Source organism: Anser cygnoides, chromosome 6 (genome assembly GCF_040182565.1).
Source record: "Anser cygnoides isolate HZ-2024a breed goose chromosome 6, Taihu_goose_T2T_genome, whole genome shotgun sequence".
Taxonomy (NCBI): Eukaryota; Metazoa; Chordata; class Aves; order Anseriformes; family Anatidae; genus Anser; species Anser cygnoides.
Window position 1 is genome coordinate 23349393 of NC_089878.1, and position 26341 is coordinate 23375733.

At 39.8% G+C, this 26341-nt stretch overlaps 1 long non-coding RNA gene across 7 annotated transcripts in view; it reads left to right on the top strand.

Moving 5' to 3' along the window:
* The window catches only part of LOC106029942 (uncharacterized), a 165209-nt gene that overhangs the window by 8435 nt on the left and 130433 nt on the right, over positions 1 to 26341 (top strand). For 2 of the 7 annotated variants that reach the window (XR_010832461.1, XR_010832459.1), the window contains exons 3-4: positions 327 to 366; positions 762 to 1710. The exons of 2 other annotated variants lie outside the window; for them this stretch is intronic. This is a non-coding gene — a long non-coding RNA (uncharacterized lncRNA). Of the gene's footprint in view, positions 1 to 326; positions 367 to 761; positions 1713 to 26341 lie in introns of those variants that run through there. 3 more of the 7 variants (XR_010832464.1, XR_010832460.1, XR_010832465.1) reach the window with 3 other exon arrangements.

Consider the following 26341-nt stretch of genomic DNA (forward strand, 5'->3'; position numbering starts at 1 on the left):
GTAACAGGAGGCATGGGAGGGCCTTTTACATTATTTGAAGGCCAATATTTCTTTTTGGTCTGTCAGAGCGCTTCGTCATCATGGGCTGCGTCTGGTCAGTCCTTAATTAGTTGTTACTTGACCATCAACTGTTTCCAGCCCAGTTTGGTGTCATTTATACACTTCATTACATCTCAGGAAAAGTTTAGATTCTTGTTATGTGGAAGGATTTTTGTTTTTAACCATGCTGCCTCATATGTTTAACAGTTGCTGTCTGTAGATGTTTGTAAGTGACAAGCAGCGAGCAGGTGATTCATGGTCACCTTTACCTCACTGTTTTGTTACAGACATGGGTGTAACTCTCCTCTGCTGGGAAAGAGAAACTTGGTGAGTTGGACTCTTTGTTCTGGAAGTTTTCTATACACCTGATTATATATTATTTATATATTATTTCTGTATACCTGATTATACTTGTGCTTTTCCCAACTCTCTGCTTTCCTTTAATGATGTTATCAGAGCTGTGCTTAGAGTGGAAAATCTGTGTATGTTTGGATTTACAAAGTCACATAACATTTTGTCTTTTGTTCTCCCTTTCCTTCTTTGCAGTTCTTAATGCTCTGTTTGCTTTTCTGACCTGTACTGAACATTGAGCTGACTTTTTTAGAGCAGTAATATCTAACTGGTGGCCCATCACTGCATGTGTGTGTTTCAGGTTATTTTTTCCCATCATGTTGAATTTAATGACACTTTTCTATCTATTTGTTTTTTATCTACTCTGGAAGCAATATGAGAAAGTTGATGTGGTCCTGCCTGGTGTGTTATCGGATGTTGTTCTCAATGTTGTCAAATGAAACTTGAAGAACGTGTTTTAGAAGAGAAAACAAAATTTGGGATTTCATTGTTCTGAAAAAGTCTGAGGTAGTAAAGATAAAACGCTGCTGGACAACAAAGTGAAGGGAAATTAAAGAGGATTTCTTGGAGACGGCTGGCTGGGCTGGCTTTCTAAATGAAGAAAGGTACTGATCCTGAAAAGAATGGCTGACAAATCTAGGACGTCAATGAAGAAAGCAAGAGTGGCATGAATGAAACTGTGTGCTTAAGTGGCTGGAAGGAAGGCAGAGCATGAGATGGCTTGGGTACCGAACAGTTTGAAAGTAGAAACTTTTTTTCTTAATTTAGTTCATCAAATCATTTGTGTACACTTTTCCAAATGATCTGTAAATGAAACTTCTGAAAATTGCCATTTCTAACTACTGCAAACTGCTGGTTTGAATGGGCTGCAAAGATATCTTTCCATCCGCTCCACTTCCTCTGCCACTTTCAGTTAAGATTGGATCCTGATGGATAGCATCATTTTGTCACATTGTGGCACTTTATAAATAACATAATGCAGTGATGTACAGTGCATTGACAATTGCAGTTTTAGTAGCTATTGGGAAAGCTAAAAATGAACATTTTCCATAATCTAGATCGTTTATTTAGGCTGTCGGGTTTTCTGCACATCTCCAGTATGTATTCCCATAAGATATTAAAAAAGATGTATATGTTTTTATTATATTTTGTATACACTTTGGTAGGTGTAAAATAAGTTTACATTTCAAATGCATTTGTGCTGCTATCAGAGAAAAGCAAAACAAAATAAATTGATGCCAGGGGAAATGTCAGGCATGCAACACAGATTTGTTAAATAAACATTACTGTGTGGCATTAGCTAATGTTATTACTTTGTGTCCCTAGTGGCTCTTTTTTTGATTATCTGCATTTCTAAAGCCTGTGCACATTTCATACACACTAAGAACAGAGGACACGGGTTCTGTTTACATGAAGGGCCTTGCAAAAACTTAATATATTTTTTTCTATTTACAACTCTGCTAAAACATGCTTACATTTTGGGTGTAGAAGAGATAATGGGAAGAAATATATATATATTAATTTAAACTGTATGGAAACTATGTGTAGGGGGAAAAACAGCACAACAAATAGGCTTTCAGGGATTTTAATACAAGGAAAAGTATACTTTTCCTGAATATCTTTTACCAAGGAAACCAAAATAAAAGTCTAAATCAGAATTTGTTTAAAAGTGCTGGAGAAAGGATGATATAAACTTGCTTATAACTGTGGAAGACTATTTTATAACTTCCACTCAATCTTTTACAGGTAAATTTTTCTAAGAGCACTGCTGAAGCCAACATACAGCACAGATAATGTTCATACATAGCGTAAACTTGGGAAGCCTTATGAAGTCTTCCTTAGACGGAAAATGTTTCTCTTGCTCTCTTCCCCCTCCTCTGTCCCTCCTTTCCTCCCTCTGAAATCACTTCGTACCCAAGTGCAGAGACTGGGGGTGCTTGCAGTGTCCCTGCATGACCGACTTGCATGATCTAGACTTATTAGCAATGAGTCACAGCAAAGCCAGCTAGGTGCTAGTCTGTTTACATGCTGCTAGTATTAAATTGGGCAATGGATGTATTTTTATTTAAAGAGTATAGAGCTAATATTCAGGGTTTGCATAATCAGTATATTTCAAGCAAGTCTGATGCAGAAAAGTGACTGGGGTAAAAAAGAGTATCAAAGCTGAATGTTGTAACCATCTGCTCAATTTATTTCATATACCATGTTGCTGGTCTTAGTCCAAGTCCAAATTGACTTGTATCTGTGCTACAGCTGACATCAGCTGGCTTTTGGCTGCTCAGGGGGAGGCAAGAGAACTGATCTCGAGCATGACTGAGATGGGCTGACTGGAGCATTTAGAGGGGAAAACTTGCACTTGCATTCACTTCTCCAGAAAGACAACTTAACTTGAAATCAAAACAGTATGTCGGGCACATGTTTAATTGTCAGTGCTTGTTTAATGTTGTGTTTTCCTGCCTGTTGAACTGTTGCCTACAGTGACTCTTTGACCAAAATGCTATTTCAGTACAATTAGTTGGCTTTGATTATAAAATAGAGAAAGAGAGAATTTTTTTATTTAAGGAACAGTGTTGACTTCTGTCTTGGCAAATCAATCTAGTATATCCTGCAGAATGAGTCTTTACTCCATATGACTTAATGAAACCAATTGTAGAAGTTACAAAAAGGAGAAAGAGAACGCTGTTAATCTCTGCTGGTGAACAAGAATGTAAAACCTGATTTTCAGGGATTTTTTTTTTATGTGAATGTGATGAGGACTATTTGTATTCACCGTCTGACTTTCTTTCCCTTCATCCCTCACCTGTCAGACTTGGTCTTCTAGCTAGTCTTGCTCTCTCCTTGTGGCAAGAGGGCTGACAGGGTGTTAGCATCTTCTCTTACTCTTTGCTCCTGACTTTCTGATCATTGCACTGTTCCCTTCTCAAATTTCACAATATCTTGGATGGGTACAAACCAAACAGCAGTCTTTCCAGTTTCCTTTCTAGTGCTCCCAAACAGTAGGAATTCCTTGCTACCAAGAAAATGGTTTGTCTCAGGTCTGGATGCTCCAGCTCCTGGTATATCCAGACCAAATATATTTTGAGGATTTTGACTGACAAAATATGGCAATGGTCACTTAAGTATGTGCAAACTGAGTATAAGTAAAAGCCTTGTAGTTTTGTCAGTGCAGATGTGGTTTCCATGTAGGTTCGAGTGACTGGTTTTCCCCCTTTTCATATTTAATTTCCAAAGTATAGAAGGATGAGAGCGCTCCGATTACATCATTAAGGACTTTTGACAGGAGAAATGTCGAAGATGAAAGTGTGTTTCCTGTCTTCCCCGGTCCCTTGTGTTACAAGATAATCAAGCAAGAAATGATCACTCTGGAAAAATGTAATTTCAGCAAAGTTATGATCTGGTGGGAATATGGCTTTATGATGGAGAGAGAGATGTTTAACTACAAATATTTGTTGTCTGTATTAATTATGTTAGGGAGCATATACATGCTGGAAACCCTCTTTTAGGGAACATGCCATGCCTGTATGGCCAGCTGTGTCAAGGCTTCATTGTACCGAATCTGTAATAGCTTATTTTAAAATGAAAACTTAAAAAACACTTCTGAGCCTGATCCAGCTGAAGATGGCAGTTGGCATACCATTCATTTCACTGGGAGCTGGATCAGTTTCTATATTATTCTTCCTTTGCATAAAACTGAAAAAGAAGAAATTCAAGGAGTTTTGCTTTAAGGATAAAACTAGTTGCCACAACTCCTAATTTCTGGGCTTATTTTCAACTCTTAAAAACTAAACTATAAAAATAACCCTCTTTTTTATTTTGTCACTTTTAAACCTATTAATGAATTCTGTTGCCTGCTGGTAGGACTTTAATCCCAGAACCCTCCATTTCCCATAATTTTCCTGAAATCTATCATTTGCAGCATGTGGCAGTGGAGACTCTTAAACAGTGACATATTTATCCTTAAGAAGCAGGTTTTGCTGGAGTTTATGCTTGAGTCCGTTCTTCTTATCTTTCTCAAATGGCCAAATTTAACTGATTTGAAAGGGCCTCATTTTAAATTACATTCATTCAGTGAAAACAGAAATTAACACTTAGAGACATCTATATGCTAATGACTGTAGCTCAGGGAATACCCTTCTAACCTTTTCAAAAGGAGTTGGTAAAAAGCCATTTCACTTGAAAGCAACTTAGTAAAAATGGTAGATTAATTAAATACAATAAAATTTCCCTAAAATCTTTATCCCATTTATCACTTATCATTATTTTTCCTTCTTACATATGGTACCTTAGCTCCAAACCGAATGTTCCAGGATGCATTTATTAAAACTGTTTTTCTGGTGGCATCTGTTAGAAGCTGAAAAACAGAGGTTAATAATGTCATGAGTTTTAGGGATGGCATGCAAACAGAGGTGAAAAAGCAGCTTCATCTATCACCATCCGTAAGATACTAAGTGTATGAATTTTGGCAAAAGGGTCAGAAATGCAGCAGGGGGAAGGCTTCCCATAACCCCTCCAAATGCTAAGCAATGAGCTGAACAAGAGGAACTCAAGCTTTCAGACCTTGTAAGTGCTGTGTATCTTTATCTGTTAGAGAGTTACTGTAAATGCAAAATATGACTTGCTGCACGTAGGCGTATTTGCTATAGATGCAGTCTTTCTTTGTTCTTGACTCTGTAAGTGGTCAGAATTCCAAAAGAGGAGGAATGATGAGTATTGCACATAACTTAGTTGCTTGTCCACATTGGTGTTACACCTGGTAGCACCTGTGGTACTGCATTATCTGCAACACTTCTCAGAGAAGGTCACTGTTGCGTTTAAAGGACTTGCAGGTTCTTGCATCTTGCGTTCCTATTTGGGGAAATAAAAAGGAAAAGCCTGTAGAAAGAGTTGCCCTGTTGTTCTTACACTGACTACTGTTATGTGATTTGTTGTAAGAGGAACAATTTCTGAGGAAAAGGCCTAAAAAGCTAATGCCTGAAGCCTCTTTGAAGCCACCCGTCTGATTAGTCTTGTAGATCCTGATATGAAGTCAAACTAGGGTCAAATAAAGTATTAAGCCCTGGAGTAAGTTGTGTCTGCCCTAGGCTAGAAGCAATTTGCAACTTGTACTTGGTTTAAATGTAATAGCAGTAAAAATCCTATTGAAACAAAATGTGGCAATTATTGCTCTTGAAATTCCAGTGCAGAAGAGACTGGAGGAAGGTCACAGATCCGTACTCGATTTACTGATGAAAATCTGTTAAAGTGATGCAAAGATTCAAAAGGATCATGAGCTTTAGAAATACTTAAGTAGGTGTGATGGAGCAACCCTCTTTCCACTGAGCAGAAGAGGCCCAGAGCAACTGAGCAGTGGCTGCAAGCCCTGAGCAGGCAAGCAAGCGTAAAAACTGCTCAGCTCTACCTCGAGAGAGAGAAAAATATGTGCTGGGCAACCAGACAGGAGAAGATAGTTGGTGGCAGTCCCTGAGCAGAGAGGGATGCTTGTGACTCGAGGATTGGAGGGTGAGATTTTTCTGCAGGAATTGAGGGAGGAAGCTAAAAGGGTGGGTGATAGCTTCCTCCTACACAGCAAAGGCAGAGAGGCTGGGGATCTTTTCACGAGGAGCTGCTAACAGGTAATGTATGATTAAAAAGGAATAACTGTGCCTTGAAGACACACCAGAAGAGTAAGTGGGGTGTGAGAAAATGGCTTTTACAGGCTTTATTAGCAGCTCAACTGTACCCTAGGTTTTTTAACGGTATCAGGAAAGTAATGATCTACACTACTGTGTTTTTGTCCCCTGGACTGCAGAAAGACAGTTTTTAAGCAGCTGTTGCCTAATACCGCAAAAAGCTAACATGACCTGGGATCAGAGCAGTTATGAACAACAGGATCTTTGTTTTTTACTGTTCCAAGTGGGAGTTGTTCCCTCTGCTCTTAAGACATCAACTTTTCCCCGGGTTTTAATCAAAATAGTGTCTTTTTAAAGATCTTTCATAAAAGGGAAAAATCCTGTTTGAGCTGCAGCCTTTAGGCAAGTATGTGTAGTAATAAGACATTTATATTACTCAAATGTGTCTCAGTCCCCCCTACCTCAAATGAAAACTGCTGAAATTGCGTTTTTTTAACTAATCAATTTTGGAAGTGCACTCATTTCTTTCTGGCAGCCACCAAATAACTATCTTGCACTGATTTGTCTCCAAACAAAATGCGATAATTCAATTTATTTTCTTAGTTTAAGGTGAGATGATGTCCTTCTTTTGGCCAGTTGGTACTCCAGGTTCTAGATTGGTCTAGCTAAATAAAAGCCTTGCTGTCTTGGCTGTTACACAGGGCACTCCAGAACTGTTGAAGCTGGAGAGGCAAAGCTTTGTGCTTGTTCTCTTACACTTCTCACATCAGTGTGTTGAGCACAGCAGGGAACTGTAACATACTCTGCTGCTGGTCTGCAGTCTGAGACTGGCTGCAGGCTTTCAGCACTCTTGCAAAAGGTGGTACTGAGAAACCAAACATTTTTAACCTGAGCTATTTCATATGTTACAAAGTATTGGCAAAACGTTTGTTGGGTAAACAATATCCACACATTAGAGGTGAGCGTACTTCTATAGCCTTTTTGTAGTAATAGTTAATATGATTTTCAGTATTCTGCATGTTATTTGAGATTTGTTGCGCTCCTTAAGCTACAAGCTTTGAGTGCTAAGCCATATACAACCATGTAGACACTGCAGTCACAGTACTTGTGTGAATGTAGGGAATGGAAGAAATATAAACTTTATAAACAGCAGAAAATGAAAATATAACTATAGTTTAAATACTGTTTCCCGTGGCTTTGAATGGGGGCTGCCAAGCACTTCTGTTGGCCTGAGAATATTTTGTGGCTACCGAGGCTGTAAGCCAGTGTGTGTGTGACTGCTCTAAGAAAACACAACCACCCTCATTCATTGATCCTGTGTGCAAAAAATTGTGACAAGGTTCATAAAACATTGCAGAAAGGGAAAATATTTTTGGAAGAGAAAGCAAATAAAAGCCATTGCTTTCACTGTGCAGACCATTAAATGCTACCTGATACCTACACTGTGCTGCTCAGGTTCTGTACGTCCATCACCTTGATTCCGAAAAAGGGGTTAATTATCCCCCTCTCCCCCCCCATCTCTGCTATACGAACAGACTGCAAAACTGAAATTGGCCATTTGGAGATGCACTGCAGTGATGCTTGGGGGTTTTGCAAAATCCAGGTGTAGCTTAGTTTTCTGGCTCATGAACAACTTCATTAAATGGGAGCTGACTGTCAAACCCCTGCTGAGGACCACTGAGTGTTCTCCACCGTGGGGAAAGGAGAACAAAAACAGAGGAAGGGGACCGTGTAGGGCAGAAGATGTGTATGGTCTTTGATCCAAGACACCAGAAACTCCTTTTTGCAACTCAGTATTGATTTGGAGAGGGGCCTAACGTCCTGAGAGGTGTCCTTGGTGAGTCCAGAACTGCTCCATGTGCAGTGATAGCAAGAAATCAGGGAGTTGATGGATGTCAGGAGCTTTCAGAGCATTTTTTTTGTTTTCAGAGTCTTGACTTGTCCCCTGCCCCATGGCACATGAGTGCTGCAGGACTGGTGTGGAGCTTTGAGTTCCCTGGAGGTGGTGGGGGCAGGTGACTGACGGCAGCTCCGTGTGCACCAGGAAGTCTCCCCACGTCTGTCAGTAAATCTGCCCGCTTCTGATTCACAGCCGTCAGCGTGCCAGACTGGGTCGCTTTCTCAGAGGTGTCAAACATTGCTTGTCTTCAGCCTGTGGTTTATAAAAGCAAAACCACATATAAATCCCTCTGGCACTGTAATAGAATTGGATTTGCAGGAGTTTAGTGAGCTAAAGAAGACTCTGCAAGTTGAGCAGGTATAGATTTAAAGCAATGGAAAAACCCGACTCAGGGAATTTCACAAATCCTGTTTGCTGAATGCATCAGTAAACCAATTGTTTGGTTTGTGACGGCATGAAAATATGGTTAGCTGAGATAGTTATCAGTCTTTGAAGGTTGTACTCCCTGCAGCAAGATCAAAACTGACTGAAGTTGACACAGTTTATTTTAACGAAGATATTTTTAAACAGATATCTATATTATAGTTAGCAATTATAACGGCTGCAAGAACAGAGTGAAAAGCCTATCAGAAACCTTCTGCGTGAAGATAAGTGTAAAATTTCAATCACTTAATAGTTTATTATAAAACTAAAGCAAACCTCTCTTAATGAAGTCTTATTTTCAGTTGGTGATACTCTGCTCTGCTGCACCTGCACAGGTTGTGGCATAGGCTTCTAAACTAGAGCATCTATAGGCTATAGCTGGATTTGGAGAAAAATGTTCTGTGGTAGCTTATTCTAACTATTAGCTGAAGTCATTTGTATTAAACAAAAATATCAATTTAATTAAAAGGTTATTTGCTAAGCTTATTTGAAAAGTGTCAGTAGGATAAGGCTGTATCATATCTGCTTGTGTTGCTGGCTCTGGCTGGAAAACGAGGTACCCTGTCTGTCTTTCCCCTTTGGGTCAATATGTAAACTGGCACTTCAGTTCTAAAGTTGCAAATCTGGTCTATATTTATAGATAGATGAGCTACTGGAAAAAACATGCTAGTCTCTGAAATTCACCCCTTTCAAATGCAGAACCCAAGGACTTGTGCATCCGCTTGTAAATGAAGTGAATTGTTAATCACTATCTGATAGATTCTTTCATTACCTGAGTTAATGTAGATACAAATGAAAAATTGTAATGCTAATCTTTAATAGTAGATGGTAGTAGTAAAGCTTCACTAGCCTCAGGTTTCATCTGTATCCAAAAGAAACAAGAATGAAGCTGTATACTACTTCTGTATTCTCTCAGATCTCTGAGACTCTAATTAGAATTGAAAGTAAATTCCCTCCTTTTATACATTTTCTATGAAGCTTAATGTAGAATTTTCCATTGTAAATGCTTGTGTGTTGTTCCAAGAAAAGGTGGCTTTAAAATATATAAACAGCTACTTGTAGTCAGTACAAATAGGCTCCTGATACAGCTTCTAAACAAATTTAAGAATGCTTTCTTTTTTTTTTTTTCCCCGCATCTTGGTTAAAGAAACCTCCATGTTAAATCGCATGTAATTTCAGCTGACTCACTTAAAAGGAAAACAATTAGTTCTCTTTGCTTTTTCACTGTATGCGAAATTATAAAATCCAAAAAGTTGCTTACTATAAGGTAGTCTTTTAAAATACTAGTGGAATGGAAAGCAGCTCAGGCAGGGTGATGTGTGTTGGACCCAAGACTGAGCAAACAGTTACCAAAGCAAGGAGAAGCAAAAAGGTTTCCTGCATGCATAAGCAATACATTTAGATTGCATGGTTTAAGTGCAGGAAGATGAGTTTAACATTAATGGACTTTTTCAAAAGATGTGTTGCCTGATTAGTTTGTTTCTACTTGGTCCTTGCTGGCAGAGATTTGTCTTTGCACTAGGTTTTAGGTATTCTGTTGCTATAATAAGAGCACAGAAGTGCCTTGTAAGGACAAGGAGAAACACTCTCAGGAGGGAAGAAGGACACAAGGCCAGCTTTGAAGGTTTGGGTCTCCAATGCTGTAACCAGGCACAGAGCCAAACATCCAACTGATATCCAGTGTACCACATGTAGGGGTGACAATAGGTTTGTAATCCAGCCGTAACATTAGTTAATGACATAATGAATTAGAGTAATCTGTATTTTTAAGAAGTATTTTATGGAAATACTTCCTCTGTTGAATTTCAAGGGTTTTAGTGTTTTCCTACAGGAGAATCTGATGAGTTATTAGGAAAAGGAAAGCGAAGGCATCCATAGGTTTACGCTTTACATGTGGTATCTATCGTTGTGTGACAGTATTGCTATTTGCACTACTTTATGTGACTGTATCATGGATATTTGGGTCCTGAGGCTCTCTCACCAAGTTACGTCTGTTTATTTGGTCCTCTGTGATTCAAACCATAGTTTACTGCCCCCCTTTGAGTAATTCCTGTAGTGTTAGACTAGGGATGCAGAGTAGTGCACCTTAAAGTACTAATGTAAAGTCATTAGTAGTGCTTTTAAAGACTGCTTCTAGGTAAGATGCTCCAGGATACAGTAATGAAGGTGAATACACATTTAATACTGGAAAGTAATACAGTATGTATTTTACAGTTAATATACTTACCATATTAGTTATCTGGAGCAAAACTGATATTCATTATATATTGGAGTATACTCTGCTAAGGATCTGGGAATTCTCTATGTGACATACGTTGAAAGTGTTATTGACATTACATCCAGGGTGTTACTGGTGAATGGCATATCAATGCCTTTATGCCTGCTGTTAATTATTCTCAGTCTACGACTGCACTGTGCTGAGATGGTGCCAGCTATACATATATTAAGTAGCATTTCTAGGCTTTGGAAGGAGGTGAAAACCATACTGAGCAAGAACTGAGTGGAAGAAAAAAGAAGCTGAGTAGCCACAAAAACATATTGCAAATGCTGTGGGTCTTGTGAACTGTGTTCCAGACATAGGAACCTGGATGAGGGAAAGGCTGTGAATGTGGTCTACCTTGACTTCAGTAAGGCTTTTGACACCGTTCCCCACAACATTCTCCTCAAGAAACTGGCTGCTCGGGGCTTGGACTGGCGTACGCTTCGCTGGGTTAGAAACTGGCTGGATGGCCGGGCCCAGAGAGTTGTGGTGAATGGAGTCAAATCTGGTTGGAGGCCGGTCACTAGTGGTGTCCCCCAGGGCTCGGTACTGGGGCCGGTCCTCTTTAATATCTTTATCGATGATCTGGATGAGGGGATCGAGTGCACCCTCAGTAAGTTTGCAGATGACACCAAGCTAAGTGCGTGTGTCAATCTGCTCGAGGGCAGGAAGGCTCTGCAGGAGGATCTGGATAGGCTGGAGCGATGGGCTGAGGTCAACTGTATGAAGTTCAACAAGGCCAAGTGCCGGGTCCTGCACCTGGGGCGCAACAACCCCAAGCAGAGCTACAGGCTGGGAGATGAGTGGCTGGAAAGCTGCCTGGCCGAGAAGGACCTAGGAGTATTGGTTGATAGTTGGCTGAATATGAGCCAGCAGTGTGCCCAGGTGGCCAAGAAGGCCAACAGCATCCTGGCTTGCATAAGAAGCAGTGTGGCCAGCAGGTCGAGGGAAGTGATTGTGCCCCTGTACTCGGCTCTGGTGAGGCCGCACCTTGAGTACTGTGTTCAGTTTTGGGCCCCTCGCTACAGGAAGGACATGGACGTGCTCGAGCGAGTCCAGAGAAGGGTGACCAAGCTGGTGAGGGGTCTGGAGAACAAGTCTTACGAGGAGCGGCTGAGGGAGCTGGGCTTGTTCAGCCTGGAGAAGAGGAGGCTCAGGGGCGACCTCATCGCTCTCTACAGTTACCTTAAAGGAGGCTGTAAAGAGGTGGGGGTTGGTCTGTTCTCCTACGTGCCTGGTGACAGGACGAGGGGGAATGGGCGAAAGTTGCGACAGGGGAGTTTTAGGTTGGATGTTAGGAAGTACTTCTTTACCGAAAGGGTTATTAAGCATTGGAACGGGCTGCCCAGGGAGGTGGTGGAGTCACCATCCCTGGAGGTCTTTAAAAGACGTTTAGATGTAGAGCTTAGCGATATGGTTTAGTGGAGTACTTAGTGTTAGGTCGGAGGTTGGACTCGATGATCTTGAGGTCTCTTCCAACCTAGAAATCTGTGATACTGTGATAGTTTGCGAAGATTTGATGCTGGTATTACTGTTTGGTTAAAAAGCCCATACAGTATAATGCTACTTAGAGCATATTTCCTACTCTAATTACAGTGGGAAAACTGCTCTTCAACATTGTTTCCAATATTTTGTGGAAACCTCTCTATGCTTTTCAGGATAAGCAATGTAGGTGGTAATTTTCTCATCTTGATGTAGAAACTGGAGAAAAATATAACAACAAATTCATGCAAGTGAGGTCTCTGGCAAAGAAACTGCAATTAAATGTATAGAATGAAAGAAGACTTTCAAGCTTTGATGCTGTGTAACAGTCTTGAACTTTTGATGGTTTTGTGTCATTTTGCAAAGTGTAAGAACTGACAGCATAACGCAGGTGGCTCCAGAAAGATGGTGTACTTTTTAAATGAAAAAAGTCTGTATTAAAGACTTTGTCCAACTTTAATGTTCTGCTTGTGACATTAAAATTAGGACCTAAAGTGTTGTTAGTAGCTTCAACAGGAAGGCCAAAGAATTACTTTTCTTGTGCAAACCCTCAGCCCTTTGCATTATAACTAAGATACTATCTTAAAACTGATACTTCTTCCTTACCCTCCAGGATAACTGAAGGTATCAGGCCTGTCTGCTTCTCTTCAGTCAGTTGTAAGGCATTCGTAAGGGTGAAGATGGTAGTCTTCAGTTTCATCCCAGACATGTCTCCATATTACTGCAGGTAGGAAGTCCAGCACTGGATTCCAAAATCTGAAATAACTCTGCATTTAGGAAAACAACAACAAAAATTCAGTGCATTGCATAGTATGGATTTGTAACGCAAAATATATTTTCCTTTTCCTAAGCCCAAGTGAAATTCATTGAAAAATACTTTATATATTCTGCCTGTGATAGTTTGAATTGAAAACTTTAATTAGTTTGTAGGGCTTTTTATTATTACTTTATCTTTGTTCATTATTTTTTGCTCAGTCTCTGTGGATGTTCTGTATTTTCATCATCAAATAACTTGCTGGCTATTTTTGTCAAACAAGAACCCTGAAACCATCACATTGGAGTGCTGAGCCTATCTGCCTATTCTGTCAACAGGATGAAAGTGAATCTCAAGCTTTTTTAATTACAAGGATAACATGTTCGCTCATCTAATAATGAAGATGGTTAGCAATTTTAAATTTTAATAATCAATTACTGAAAGTAATTCTCCATTAAACCACAAGAGAGCCATTAAATCTCAAAAGATGGAACATGCTGTATGTAACAGTAGCAAAATTTCTATTTTTAAATATCATTAGGGAATATCTGATTTTCATTTCTCTGCTTTTCTTTTACCTTTTTCCTCATGCAGACCATCTCATTTTCAGCAGGAAGACAGCACATGATCTTATAAATAATAAAAGAAAACTCTTGCAAGACTTGATCCAATGTGTGAAATATGTGCTAAGAATCTAATTTGTTTCAATCCAGCATATTTTGACTGAATAATAAGGAAAGTGACTAATTAATATCTTAATACGCTGAGGGCTGGGTGGCATGGTGAGCTTGCTGTGCTCTCCTTTCACCTCAGGAGACCTGAGTTCAGATCCTATTGATATCGCAGGTGCTGAACAGAGTTTGGTGGCTTCTCTTGCTGCTGGTATAACTGCCATTGAATACCACCACCAAACTGAGTACGGTTGGCAGCTTCAATTATAAGCATGCTGAGAGCTGGAAAGTGGGAGGTTACAGCTCTGAGAAAGGTTGGGGTGCTTACATGAAAATGCTTCTTTCAGTGACAAGCAAGTTGGCAAGCACACATTGATTGTTGCTTCCAGCAGAAATAAAACAACCCCGAAGTATTGAGGGCTAAAGAAGAAACAGATCAGTTTTGCCTTGGGTGCAAGAGAGCTGTTTTCTTTCCAGGGCGTTTAAAATTGAAAACCAAATAAGTGATTTGGAGTGGATTGTCGATAGTGTTGGAGTTACTTTAAAAATGTGTACTATTTAAGTACACAATGTAAAGTACAATAACTGTACAACTTGTCACTCCATAAGGGAAAAGCCCTGAAACATTGGTATGGGTTTAAAAGAAAAAATAAAACTCTAGAATTATAAGCTGATACAATGATTAATTTCAAAAGGATACTTACTGTCATTACTTGTTTTTATTACCAAGGAGCCACTGGGGCTACAGAGTACAGATCTCTCAGCAGATCAGTGTGTATCAGCACACACAAATTCCAGCTTGATTCCTTGGACCCCCATCAATGAATTACCCTGTCCCAAGGTGCCTGATGGCCTAGTGCTGGAACCATACACAGCTTAAGGGCTCTTAACATTGGCTGGCATCAGTTCCCTGCATTCAGAAGGGAAGGCTTGTCTCTCTGATGTCTTGGATTAAAGCAGGATTTGATGACAGTAGAGGAAAGTTTAGCTGTCTTTTCAAGGGAGCAAAGATACCTTAGAAGCCAAAGCCTTGTTGGAAATAAGGTGGAATAAGGATTTTCTTTTTTTCCCCCTTTTTTTTTTTTTTTAAACCATAGTCGTGTACCACTGACATCTGGAAAATTCTCTGTTTTGCTCAGCCTAAAGCCATGATAAGTCTGATTTAGACATTGAAGGAGGAAATTGTCTTAACATGGGACTTTTGTGAATCAGACTTAGGGCTGTTTTTATTGCATTGGTATATATTGGGGGTTGGAATTAGATGACCTTTAAGGTCCCTTACAACCCAAACCATTCTATGATCTTGTTCTTAGCTCTTGTTTTTATTAACCAAGAGAAATTAATGACAATTTTTTGTCATTATGGTGCTCTCCAATTTCTTTTTCCAGAATGTCAGGTTACACACACAAGCTGACTCTTCTGATAAAGTTTCCACAGATGTGAAGGCTTAAGTAAAGGCAATAATAATATGGTTTTCAGCTTTTTGATAGGGACTTCCATTTCATTATAAATTGTGGGGTGCTTGCTTCCAGTGATGGGTTTTGCTTTAGACTTAGGGGGTTCAAAGACTATCAGCAGAATCTGCAATTGTGAATATATTTCTTTTGAGGTGTGGTCTTCTGCCAGTATAAATTGTAATGGCTTGGTGAGATTTCAAGGAAGGCTGGTAGATAACATTCTTTATCTTAAGAATGCACACACATTTGGCATGCTTCTGAAAGAGCCACACGTTTCCTAGAGGAGCTGGAAAACTCCCAGGAGGCTGCATTAAAGGAGGATCTGCAAGTTGCCCTTGGGTTGCTAAAGGTGCTCTGAGAGTGAGTTGAGGTATTGTTTCAGGGTCAGCCTCTGTCCTGTGGCAATTTTTGATGTATTTGGAGGCCTGGGGCTTTTGTGGAGCTGGTCTATAGATTGCTCATGTTTTGCAGCTTGAGGAGACTGCTTTTGACACTGTTGCTGGAGGAACAGTTTTTGGAGAGGAACTCTTACAGTAATAGTCTGCTAGAGGGGTTAAATCATCCCCTCTTTGAAATTAATCAAACGAAAGTTAGAGCAATTGTTCTCAGTTAGGAACAATTAAAATACCTGGAGAAGGGCTTATGTTCTTGGAACTTGTCTGACTTCTCACCATTGTCAAATACCTAATCTCATGTATTTTGATTAAAGTGAGGTTTTCAAGGAAGGGTCATCTCTTCTGCTTGCAATTGTAGAGCATCACAAGCACAACAGCATCATTGTTAGGGAATGGAGATGCATGAGTGCATTTGGAGACTCAGATCTTCTCCTGAGTGCTTAGTGTTGTGCATGAGCTCAGGGAATTTTGCTTCTGGACATCTTGGCTAGCTGGTGACACTGTGATACCCTTAATGTGCCTGGAAGAAATACTGTACAGCATTCTCAGTTTCTGTCTTTGTTTGCCTCAAGCTTCATTGTTTAACTCTTCTAATTTTTTCCTTTCTGAGATATTTTTCTCCTTTTTGGTGTATTTAGGTTTTACAGTTTGAGTAAAACTGGACTACTGAACTATTTCTGTCTGATTTTGAACTCGTATAGTACTTTTCAAAATTTAAAATTCATTACATCTAATGTCATCTATCCTCTGTGTAGTTTCCCTGCTGGCTCTGCTAACCTGGCTTGTGACTGTTGCTCTTTTGATTTCCGCTCTCCTGTCCTGCTGTGCTTTCAGTGTTTTTGGCTGTTTCCTGCTCATTGTAGGGTGAACATAATTTTTCAGAGTACAGAAAGAAGCTTTTAAGTGTGAGCTTACATGTCACAGTGGCAGGAAACCTAGAAATACTTTAGCTATCATGTGGATAGGCAGAAACACAACCAAGTTGATTACAGTTACACATCGATATGTGTTGTCCATCCCTTGGCAGTACAGTCACAGCATCTCCCCAGAGTTATTGGTTGTGCAAGCTCCCTTCTGACAGGCTGTGGGAGGGAATGATTAAATACTTGTTGATTGATGTCTGAAATGAGATGTAGCTTTTGGCCAAGCAAATCAGGTGCCTGGGACAGCACAAGAAATGTGTTGCAGAGGGTTTTTCTCATGACATAGGTAAGCAGTGCATATTCAGCTTAATTGCAGCTAAATGCAGTGGAGTGGAAATGCAGGAGAAAGAAACACTGCACTGTTGCATCTCTGGTTCTTCTGTCAACTAAACAGGGACAGACTTTTTGTCTAGGTGACAAGAAAGTCTTCCACTATTAAGAAATAAACTTTCCTCTGCTGTTTGACTTCGACTGTGTCCCAAGAGATGGGATTATGTTTCATGTAATAAAACCTGATAGCTGCAAAGAAAAAATATGACCAGAGTTGTGCAGAAAGAAAAATATAAAGTTATCTTCAAGAAGCTAAGAATTATCTAAGTGAGCAGGTCACAGTAGCAATAAATCTAACCGTTCCTGCCATCCAATCCTAGACACAGTAACAAACCAAGAGTTTGGATAAAGAAAAAATCTGGTTGCGCATGTGGGCGCAACCCATTTTTGAGGAAGAGTTAAAAATCAGTTGTAACCATGTATAGTTTGGCTATGCGAATGAAGTATTAGACGTGGCAAAAGCTTACAAGCAAGCAACAAGAAGGAAGGGGAGTCTGATGTTAGCAAAAGGAGAATATAAGTAAATGCTTCGGAAAGCATGCAGTGATAACTGTTCTGCTGTGGACTCCACAACATGGAACAACTAAAACCAAGGTGCTGAAAGCACTCCTGAGGGTCCTGCGGTGTCCTGTGTTGGCAGGTTGCTAAATCAGCTAGATCTGTTCCACTGCTAATATCTGATTCGGTACACAGGCTGGCCTCTGGAGGGGAAGAGGAGAGATAGAGGTTGCAGAGGATCAACCTGTTGGGCTTAAGTCTTGTTTAAAGTTACTCTTGGTATTTAAAATTGGTGAGATGCAGGAAGGGCTTGTGCAAGTGCGCAGCCTTTCCCTCACAGTGCAATGCAGGTACTGTCCACCTGGGCTGTCCTCTGCTCCACCCTTCTCCTGCACCCTAGGATGGAGTCTGCCAACCGAATTATTCACCTTGTTGCTGTCATCTGCAGACAGTCCCCCGGCCTGTGAATTTTGGTGACATATAATGATTATTTTTTCTTCCCTATGTATCTAGCTGTTTTCTTTTGCTTTTCTGTTTATTCCTGTTCTGGCCTGGTGTAGAAGGAGAAAGCACCTGTCTGCCTTGCTCCAATTTCTCTTTCTGTGGGGGGAAAAAAAAAAAAGGATAAACATGTCAGTGGAGAACACAACAAAGGGAAATCGGAAATTTTGCATGAATGCATGGTGGATGGACTCAGTCACATTACATTCAAATTCCACAACAAAGCTGAAGTTGCACATGCATTTAATTGTTTGAACTTAAAGGTCTTGCTGAGCATTAATCCTACTAGATGCTCAGCTGACATGAGGATACTTGAATTCTGCGTATACCACAAATAAATTTTGGCTATGGTAGGACAAGATTGAGTAAATGTAAAGATTGAGAGAATGGCTGGTCTTGAGGTCCTGAGGTGAAAACCATTGTTGGGGATGTAGGTTTCTTTGTTCTTCACCATCATCCAGGACATCTGAATCTATTCCTCATCATTTCCTCAGAAAGTGTATTAATTACTTTTTCACAGGGCACCTGCTTACCTCCATTTCTATCTCATCTTCAGAAGCAAGAGCTCTGGTTTCTTTCTGTGCAACTAAGAAGATGGACAGTGCTAACTCTTATTTACAAGGAGGGGAAGGGCTGATTCCAAAGGGATTTGTGGAGCAGAAAGCTTTCTTGTCATTACTGTTGCCAGAGTCTGGGACAGCAAATGCTTTATTGCGTGACAGCTGCCTCTTGACTCTTCTATCTTGGTGTGAACAAGAGGCAATGGTGGTCATGGAGTGACCTAGAACTGATGACTGTTGTCATCTTCAGCATGAAAAAGAGGGGAGTTGCTTGTGGTGGCAAACTGCTTCACACCTGCAATGTTTTCAGGCAGTTCTGGTGTGACATACACCCTGCTGAAGTCTGAATGTTAGTTGCTGGTCTAAACAACGGTAGTGGCCTTTTTGGGCCCAGTGCAACGATGTGTCAGGCTCACTTACACATTCTTGTGATTTGTTAAATAAAGCACTTAAAATCCCATAGCTTCTCCCTCCTTCTACCCCCAAGTTGAATGGCTCTGAATATAAAAAGATAGTACTGATTGTAATTTAAACTGTCTTCCTCTTCTGCCCTCATAGTATATGCTTAAGCTATTGTGTGTTCTTCTCACTTCTTTCCTCTACCTCCCTCTGTTATTTTCTTCCTGGCCTCCATCCCTCTCCGAGATTCCAGATTTAATAAATTTGTAATATTCTTGCTTCCTTTATTCAAAGGTCCAATCTGCAGTGAAGGCACATAACATTTCTGGGACATCTAAGTAAAACAGAAACAAGTATCAAAAGTCTATTCCTTTCGGTATCCTAACGAACTTCTCATTGAGTTCAGGTGTTCAGGGATCAGATCATGTTAGGTTTAAGTCATTCTTGACATTAAATTTAACTAGAATTACACTTCTGGTAGGTGTTTGTCTAACACACTTCAGGTCTTTCAGACAAGTTGCAAATTCAAGGTCCTGGTTACCTCTTTTTGCAAGAGGAGGAATGTTAACACCAATGACCTGGCCAAATTCCAACTTCAGTAATTACCTCCTGCCTTCCTAAAAATAAGTAAATACATAAATCTATTTGCTGTTTTCAGATGGAGAAGCTGCTCTTCGTTTTCCTTCCAAAAATACTGCCTGGTGCTGCTGAGTGTTATGAAGCCCTTCCGTGTGCTTGGGTCCAGGCAGGTCTCAGCGCAGACTTGCCAGTCGTAATTTCCTTGGCTCTCTGGTGACCTGTGCACCCCCTTGTGCTGAACACTTGCATGCACACAAATAGCTTCAAGGAGTTCTGGGTAATTTATAGCTGAAGTTTGAATATCAGTTTGTAATAGCTTCTTTCATGATGAAAGTACTTCACACTTCACACCTCAGAACATTTTTTGCTATTTGGCTCATGTTTCTTTTCTTTCTCTTCCTTCTCATTTTGGTGGTTGGAAAGGGAATAAAAGACTATTTTGAAATATTTTTTAACTTACAATATTGCTACTTGGTATGTTTCTTCCAGTTCTTGGTCACGTGAACAACCATTGAATGTAATCGTAAAGCGTAAAATGTCATTCTCGCTTGGCTGTTGAATTCACTGAAATAGCAATTGTTGTTCTTCAGTGTTTCTCACCACTGAATGTCCTTCCACCACCCTGTTATGATTGAGTGTAGGTATATATTTTGATTAGGCACTTACTGGAGGCTTGGTTGTGAGTGAGGAAAGGATGAAGTGTAAGGGAAGGGATAATGTTGCTTCATTCGCTTCAGTTTTGCATTTATAGACGGGCCTACCTAAACAACAGGAAGCTTAATCTTAATTTAAAATTCCTATATTGAATATTTTTGAGCTGTGAGGCTGGTGATTAGGCCATGAAATATTTGCACAAGAGTGTAGCTGTGTAGCTCTCCGGAGCAGAGAGTTGGGGAGAGTCCACGTGGAGTTCTAGGACATGCCAAGGGGAATACAGTTCATCTGAAGAACTTGATAAATGTTTCAGAACTTCTCTAACCCGGTTGGTCTAGTTTGTTTTCCCGCTTTGCTAATGAATTCCCTGTACGCTGCAGCCTTATAAATAAAACCAACCTCACCATAAGCTGAAACTAGCTCTCTCCTTAAAACCACACAGTACAATAAAATTTGAAAGTAATACACTAGGAATAATCTCAAAGTTTGTACCCCATCCAGGGAAACAGCGGAACCTAGTGAAATGTTTGAAGACTGCATCTATTTCACCATTAAAAATAAAAAAATAAAAAAAGATCCCACCTAAAACCAGAACAACAACAAACCACACCAAATCTGTTGAATTGTGCAGTGTTGGTATTATGATTATTGGACATACCTATTTAAAAAGACACCTGCTACTTTTCAGCATGGTCATGGGAAGATATAACTTCTCACTTCCATGACTGCAGTTTTGTTAAAGTAAAACTTGCAAAATACGTGACCACAATCTCTGGAAATGCAGCTTTAGCATTGTACTGTGTACAATAATTAAATACAAAATGCAAGAGGTTGCCTTCTTGACTTTCAAATCATACTTTTGCCACATCCAAAATGAAACACAACTGCAGGGTACTAATAAAAGTAGGCATGACTAGGCAAGGTAATTTCCTCCTGCATTAATCTTAAATTCTTTAAGAGTCATCAGAGTTTTATTTTGCTGGTTCTGGTTTAAATGGCTGAGTTTAACAACACATTAAAACTTGCACTGGGGAGATCAATTTCAAACAAATGCTCCTTTTGCAGTTGTGCTTGTATGAAGAAAAACAATCTTCTGTTGACCAGAAACCCAGTGTACTGTAAAGAGCATTTGAAGAAGCCAAGTGACTCGTGTACATTTTAAGAGGCCTGGATGCTTGATGTCCAGTCGTTTGTTAAAGGGAGTATAATTTTAACAGCAAGCACAGGACAGTGTTTCCTTCTGCTCTGAGACTCGCTGAGCAGAGAATGGATGAGTAGCTGTCAGGGAGCAGGTTGTAAGTAACCACAACCAAAGTCTTGCTGTGCAGCAGATCACTCATACACATTTTTCTTTTTTTCCTTCTAAGTGATAATGTCTAGCTCAGATCCAGAAGAAATCAAACACCCTTTTAGTCTGCTTTGTAAATTTGCAATTCTTCTCTTCTGGGCTCCCTTTTGCAGGATGGTGGTGGGGTAGGAAGGACTCCAGTTTAATTTCCTGAATTTAAGGGAAATGCTTAAATGAGATTTCTCCATTTCTGCTCTGTGTTACAGAGAAGGTTACCTTATTCATCTGTGCTACAGTTGGAAAAAACTAAGGCAAGACTACCATGCAATCTTTGTTTGTTTCTGTAATCCTAATGTGGATAATGTGTATCATAGTCAACAGACCAGAGGGTGAGACACACCTGTTGTATGACTGTGGGCATCTTCTTATGCCTTGGCATTCAGAGATTTAGGTGGTGGAAAACAAAAGGAAAGAATGAATTATTCTGAAGGCAATTACTCTTTCATTTAAACAGTCCTAGTGAGATCTTTGCAACTACTTAAATGGAGTAATAGCTTCACAATGCAGACTTCCTAATTTCTGAATTGTGTTGCCTGATGTCTGGAAACAGTATTTGAGCCAAACAGTCAAATATATATATATATATTTTAAGCTGACATCAGTGCAGAAGTACAATGTATTTTGAGGGGAGACTAAAACAGCTCTTGCTGAGTTTTATGTTGCTCTTTGGCCTTCCCAAATTACTTTGGTGGCTGGTGATGCCCATATGGCAGGTATCTCTGTGACAACAAAGCAGTTGTGCTGTCATCAACAGAAGAGCCATTTCTCATCACAAGTAAGGGGGTAAAATTTATACAGTTCTCATTCATGGGAGAAGATTGCAGTTTGGTCTGGGAGGCTTTTCCTTGCCCTTTTCTCAGGTTTGCATCCATGGATTAGTCTCTCTGCTCCAGGGCTTCCAGGTGTTGTACATTTTATCAGTCTTGGGCATCCCTGCTCACCTCATGTTCAGGTGGCTACAGGCAGTCTGTTTGTTTTATCTAGTTTCTCTTAGGGTAATGCAGGGTCAAACTCTGTTTATTTTGTCCAGTTTCTCTTAGGATAATGCAGGGATGCAGGGACAGTTTGGAGAGCTACAGTTAGGAGGTGGCCTTATATTTCTTGACTGGATTTCCCACAATGTTAAATGAACTTGACCCCCACCCCCCCCCCCACCCCCACTCACACACACTTGGAAGTTGTAGAATTATTAGGAGAAGGAAGGAAAAGTTCTTCAGGGTCTACAAAATCCTATTCCCAAGCTTTGTCCCCTGTCAGAACTGACTATTTACCCAGAATCTGCACCAGACACCATAGTAATACTCATACTTCAGTTACCCAAATTGTGCCTGTGTTCCCTCCAGTTTCTCTGTTCTAGGAGCAGCAGGCATTGCCTCTGCCAGCCTTTAGCATCCTTAGCAGTTGGAGCTGCTAATTTTTCAGTAACCACAATAAGTCATCAGTGGATGTTTTCAGACAATTTTAAAATATGCATATTAGGTAATTAAATTTGCAATAAGTGTCACTCCGTTATGCTAATGTTAAACATGCAACCCTTTCCTTGTCCTTCTATATTAAGCCTTTTCTAAACTGATGTGTCAATAACTAATTTTTTCCAGGTGTTCTAGATCAACAGTTATTTTCTGATCTGTAATGTAAAAAAATGCTCTCGCCTCACTTATACTCTATGAAAAGAAAGTGTAGCTTGTATAGAAGTCATGTTATTGCATTTGGTTTTCATGCTCTGGCTTCAAAAATTACTTTTCTCCTTTAGTATCGTATAACACTTATAAGATATATGCTTGTAACGTTTCTATTTTGGGCCATTCGAATCTGTCAAGCTGCAAGACCAACAAATCTTTAACATAGAAAAGAGTCTTAAGAGATGTTATTAAGAAAATATCTTGTACCCAGAAAATCTACTAATTGCAAGTAATAAAATAAAAAACATAACTTCTTTCTCTTCAAATGGCTCCTGGGGAAGGAAAGTGTTCTTACTGGGAGTGGGGTGGCATCACCTCAGATTTTGAAAAAGTTCAATCCTTTCAAAAGGCTGTTTCTGAGTTTTTTTTTTGCTTTTAGATTTATTGTGTAGGACTGTGAGTTATTCTTACTTTACTTAATTCTCAGGTCTTGTCTCCCAGACACAAGGATTTACCGGTTTTGCAAGCAGAGAATTATATCTGTTTATAATCTCTCTCATCATAATCTCATAGAAGAAGCAATAATGCAACATTATTCAAAAGCTTGTTCCTGTGGCCTTTCTTGCTACAGATGAAAGTTTACTGAACTACTAAGATTCAGAGACATCATACTCAGAACTGAGGAAGCTTTCCTTAATGAGAAAGACAGGTTGTGGTGGTGGAAGGATGATAACTTCCCATTACTAGGGAGCCAGGCCGGTCTCCTGCCTAAGCAAGCTTTAGACAGTTTTCTGTGTGTGACACATTCTTCTTGTCTCAGAAAAAGAAAAACAGAAGAATAATTGTTCTCCCTCTTGATTGACTATTTGTAAAAAGCAATCTTAATCTGTTTTTCCTTTACACCACAGTTCCTAAACACATTGCCCACTAGCACGTGCTTGGTAAAGTCCGCAATAATCTTAGCAATGTAACTTCAGCAGTGGCAGTGGTGCACCCTAAAGATAGGAGAGCTTTTCTCCCTTATGGCAAGCTTATGGATTTAAGTAGCAACTGTGGTACAAATTTCTTTTCATCTGTCAGGGAGAGCTCCCTTATGTGGAACAAAAAAGGTAAGGGCAGGGCATTTAGCAGAATGATATCATAAAAACAACTGTTTGCACTTTTTTGTTGTACTTTAGATTAGTATTCCCTATTGTATGTGTACGTTGTGGATGCTCCAAAAGTCTGTCTCTATGTGGAATGCATAGCATAGGATGTCACCTGTTTACCTATAGAAAGTATGTATTATGACTTAAAAATGCTGTTGGATGTTTCGAGACTGTGTTGTAACACATGCATCAGGAAACAGAGCTAATGTAGTGTGTGCAACCTTAAGCCTTGTCATTTCCTGACCTCTGAGTTCTTCCCAGCAGTCTCTGTGGCAAGCACTGCATCCCTGTTGGATTTCAAACTGGTCGCCCAAACAGGCTCAGCATTCTGTTATCATGTGTCCTTTTTGATGTTTTTGTACATAACACAATCCCTATGTTTATAACAAACCAACTTTAAAATGAATGCTGCTGCAGAGCCAATTTCTATCAACAAATTTGACTTGGGGAGCGAAATGTCTGCTGCCAAATGACTAAGCCCCGCTTTTCATAGTTTACAACACAACTTCTGGTTATGCTTAAGTTGGAACAGTGACAAGGTGATTACATGCGGTCATGATGTCTTAGGATGAGAAACACAGCATAATAGATTTTTGTGTAGAAAGGTGCTCAATGCCCTAGTTTTTCAGTGTTAATATAATTTAAAGATGGGTATGTGCAGAGAAAACTGTCCCAAAGGAAAAGCTCTTTAAAGGAAACTATGTCTTTGTATTGCACTTATTTAGTATGCAGAGGGAGAAATTCATTTCTCTTTTTTGCCTACCAGCTAAAATACAAGAAAACTCTAGAATGTGGTGGTTGTGGGTTTTGTTGTTTTTCTTTAAATACTGCTTATATTAGCTTTTCCTTGTAAGCTCATCTAGTAAGGTTGGGTAAGCATAGTACAAGTGCCATAGAACTTTATTGATTGTAACAAACAAACAAAACCAACTGCTTTTCTTGTTGCTGTGTCTGTTTTTGTTATTGGCTTGTTTTGAAGTATTTTGAAAATTCCCATGACATAACCTCTCATTTCCAAAGCTTCCTAAAGGAAGCCCTTTGACATAACAGAATTAACATGAAGTTAGTCATCCACAGGAGATTCGAGGTGAGGTTTAAGGTGCTTCCAAATCCTCTGTATAGTCTACACAGTTGTGTTTGGGCTTGGAGGTATACATGCTCTTAGGAGTCACAGTACAGCTGTTATGAAATTGGGTGTAGCAAAACCTGATGTTTAGATGCCTCATTTGCAACATGAAACCTCTGCTTAGGCTTCTCTGACTGATATTTACTGATAACATTAACCTTGAGATCTACCTGTCTGTTTTATGCAAAGACACCTATTAGGCAACCATCTAAATTAGTCAATAGGAAACCATGAATATAAGCACTATCTGAAACACTGCATTAAGTTTTCAATGCCTGAACCTCTATGTGGCATTTATAACCCTAAGTTATTTCTTGGTGTTTGATCCTTGAACTGTTTCTTTACAAAAGAGAGGTTATTGCTTTTCTGAAAGGAATTTTTGTCCACTGGTATGGAGGGTTCAGCAGAAGGAGCATTGAGCAGACTGATAGGGACCCAAACCTGTATCAAGTTCAAATGTGTATCTCCTTCCCCAGTGAGAGACCTCACTATCCCATAGTATATCTGGGCTGCTCTCCTCCTTTACAGGAAAGATGTCTTGGCCTGGAGGGAGCAAGCAGGACTCATGTCAGGAGCACTCTTCTAGGAATGGGAAATCTGTACTCTGCTTTCTGATCCAGTGACTATTTAGGTATTTCACCCATTAACTCTTTCATACAGAATACATGGAATTTAGCTCATAAAAACAGCTTCACAATGGGCTGCATGATTAGAACCGTTAAGTGTTCATAAATAAGATGTTTCTGGACACCATTAGAAGCAGGACAAGTAAGTCTTCATGGCTGAGAGACTGTAATGATGAGGTACCTGAACTACAGGCTAAAAAAAATGAAACCGTATTGTCATTATGTCGTGTCTGTGCTAATCACTGCATCACAAGAAAGCTAATACAGTTAGACTGCTGCTGGTATTTGAGATGCCTTGGGAACCTTATGGACTTACTGGTTTAAGTGTAGGCTGTGTCAAAATATAGATACTTTTGTGCTGTTTCAAACAGCCTATGGTATTTGAGAGATCTGTGTGTAGCCAGAAGTAGTACTACGGGAAGACTTCACCATAGAAGTTGCAGCTGGAAACAAGACAAAATGCTCAGGAATCCTGCAGAAGTCCCTAATGCAACAGAACTCCATTCCTGGACACATCTTTGGACATCTAAGGAATTAGGCAAGCATCTAGAGGCTGGTATTTTTGGATTTCTGAACACTGAACATAAATCTCCCCAGTCCCCTCGAGCTATATATATATATTATTTTTTTTTTTTCCTCTGTGAGTGGTTCCACATTAGTGGAAGGGAAAATGGTAGGCCAGGATT